Source organism: Schistocerca gregaria, unplaced genomic scaffold, assembly GCF_023897955.1.
Source record: "Schistocerca gregaria isolate iqSchGreg1 unplaced genomic scaffold, iqSchGreg1.2 ptg000265l, whole genome shotgun sequence".
Lineage (NCBI taxonomy): Eukaryota > Metazoa > Arthropoda > Insecta > Orthoptera > Acrididae > Schistocerca > Schistocerca gregaria.
In genome coordinates this window covers 2739512-2742921 of record NW_026061767.1, presented here as the reverse complement: position 1 = coordinate 2742921, position 3410 = coordinate 2739512, and positions in this window count along the sequence as shown.

The window sequence follows — 3410 nt, the reverse complement described above, 5'->3', positions numbered from 1 at the left end:
AGAGAAGAGCGGCCAATGTGACGATCTGGCTTTAAGGCGATTCGAGAACAAATGGCGAAAACGGACGGATTTCATAGGTTTTTACTACATATGAACACCTTTCACATTCTCCCGTGCAACGCGATTGCTAGTCCTCCTTTCATGGAAAATCTTAAGGTCCTAGGTCATGTCCAAGCCACCAAAGCCGGCTAAAATGTGAATAATCGACAACTAAAACTTGAATTGTACTACTTCTTACTGGCTATTACTTCAACTTAGAAGCTTCTTCTGTGTTCTACTATGGAGCTTTTAGTGTCTCCGCATACCGCAGCACGCGTCATAGCTTTCCAGACGATAAGTGTAACCGTTTCAGAGAGAAAAGAGACCAATGTGACGATCTGGCTTTAAATCGATTCGATAACTAATGACGAAAACGGACGGATGTCTCAGGTTTTTACTACATATGAACACTTTTCACATTCTCCCGTGCAACGCGGCTGCTAGTCCTCCTTTCATGCAAAATCTTATGGTCCTAGGTCATGTCATAGCCACCAAAGTCGGCTTAAAAGTGAATAATCGACAACTAAAACTTGAATTGTACTACTCCTTACTGGCTACTACTTCAACTTAGAAGCTTCTTCTGGGTTCTACTATGGTGCTTTTAGTGTTTTGGCATACCGTAGCACGCGACATAGCTTTGCAGACGATAAATGTAACCGTTTGAGAGAGAAGAATGGCCAATATGACGATCTGGCTTTAAGTCGATTCGATAACAAATGAAGAAAACGGACGCATTTCTCAGGTTTTTACTGCATATGAACACTTTTCACATTCTACCGTCCAACGCGGCTGCTAGTCCTCCTTTCATGCAAAATCCTAAGGTCCTAGGTCATGTCCAAGCCACCAAAGCCGGCTAAAAAGTGAATAATCGACAACTAAAACTTGAATTGTACTACTTCTTACTGGCTATTACTTCAACTTAGAGGCTTCTTCTGTGTTGTACTATGGTGCTTTTAGTGTTTCCGCATATCGCAGCACGCGACATAGCTTTGCAGACGATAAGTGTAGCCGTTTCAGAGAGAAGAGCGGCCAATGTGACGATCTGGCTTTAAGTCGATTCGATAACAAATGACGAAAACGGACTGATTTCTCAGGTTTTTACTACATATGAGCACTTTTCACATTCTCCCGTGCAACGCGGCTGCTAGTCGTCCTTTCATGCAAAATCTTAAGGTTCAACCTCATGTCCAAGCCACCAAAGCCGGCTAAAAAGTGAATAATCGACAACTAAAACTTGAATTGTACTACTTCTTACTGGCTATTACTTCAACTTAGAAGCTTCTTCTGTGTTCTACTATGGTACTTTTAGTGTTTCGGCATATCGCAGCACGCGACATAGCTTTGCAGACGATAAATGTAACCGTTTCAGAGAGAAGAGCGGCCAATATGACGATCTGGCATTAAGACGATTCGATAACAAATGTCGAAAACGGACGGTTTTCTCAGGTTTTTACTACATATGAACACTTTTCACATTCTCCCGTGCAACGCGGCTGCTAGTCCTCCTTTCATGCAAAATCTTAAGGTCCTAGGTTATGTCCAAGCGACCAAAGCCGGCAAAAATGTGAATAATCGACAACTAAAACTTGAATTGTATTACTTCTTACTGGCTATTACTTCAACTTAGAAGCTTCTTCTGTGTTCTACTATGGCGCTTTTTGTGTCTCCGCATTCCGCAGCACGCGACATAGCTTTGCAGACGATAAATGTAACCGTCTCAGAGAGAAAAGCGGCCGATGTGACGATCTGGCTTTAAGTCGATTCGATAACAAATGACGAAAACGGACGCATTTCTCAGGTTTTTCCAACATATGAACACTTTTCACATTCTACCGTGCAACGCGGCTGCTGGTCCTCCTTTCATGCAAAATCTTAAGGTCCTAGGTCATGTCCAAGCCACCAAAGCCGGCTAAAAAGTGAATAATCGACAACTAAAACTTGAATTGTACTACTTCTTACTGGCTATTACTTCAACTTAGAATCTTCTTCTGTGTTCTACTATGGTGCTTTTAGTGTTCCCGCATACCGCAGCACGCGACATAGCTTTGCAGACGATAAATGTAACCGTCTCAGAGAGAAAAGGGGCCAATGAGACGATCTGGCTTTAAGTCGATTCGATAACAAATGACGAAAACGGACGGATTTCTCAGGTTTTTACTACATATGAACACTTTTCACATTCTCCCGTGCAACGTGGCTGCTAGTCTTCCTTTCATGCAAAATCTTAAGGTTCCACCGCATGTCCAAGCCACCAAAGCCGGCTAAAAAGAAAATAATCGACATCTAAAACTTGAATTGTACTACTTCTTACTGGCTATTACTTCAAATTAGAAGCTCCTTCTGTGTTCTACTATGGTGCTTTTAGTGTTTCGGCATATCGCAGCACGCGACATAGCTTTGCAGACGATAAATGTAACCGTTTGTGAGAGAAGAATGGCCAATGTGACGATCTGGCTTGAAGTCAATTCGATAACAAATGACGAAAACGGACGGATTTCTCAGGTTTTTACTACTTATGAACACTTTTCACATTCTCCCATGCAACGCGGCTGCTAGTCCTCCTTTCATGGAAAATCTTAAGGTCCTAGGTCATGTCCAAGCCACCAAAGCCGGCTAAAAAGTGAATAATCGACAACTAAAACTTGAATTGTACTACTTCTTACTGGCTATTACTTCAACTTAGAAGCTTCTTCTGTGTTCTACTATGGAGCTTTTAGTGTTTCCGCATACCGCAGCACGCGACATAGCTTTGCAGACGATAAATGTAACCGTTTCAGAGAGAAGAGCGGCCAATATGACGATCTGGCTTTAAGTCGATTCGATAACAAATGACGAAAACGGACGGATTTCTCAGGTTTTTACTGCATATGAACACATTTCACATTCTTTCGTGCAACTCGGCTGCTAGTCCTCCTTTCATGCAAAATCTTAAGGTTCAACCTCATGTCCAAGCCACCAAAACCGGCTAAAATTGAATAATCGACAACTAAAACTTGAATTGTACTACTTCTTACTGGCTATTACTTCAACTTAGAAGCTTCTTCTGTGTTCTACTATGGAGCTTTTAGTGTCTCCGCATACCGCAGCACGCGACATAGCTTTGCAGACGATAAGTGTAACCGTTTCAGAGAGAAGAGCGGCCAATATGACGATCTGGCTTTAAGTCGATTAATAACAAATGACGAAAACGGACATATTTCTCAGGTTTTTACTACATATGAACACGTTTCACATTCTCCCGTGCAACGCGGCTGCTAGTCCTCCTTTCATGCAAAATCTTATGGTCCTAGGTCATGTCATAGCCACCAAAGCCGGATAAAAAGTGAATAATCGACAACTAAAACTTGTATTGTACTACTTCTTACTGGCTA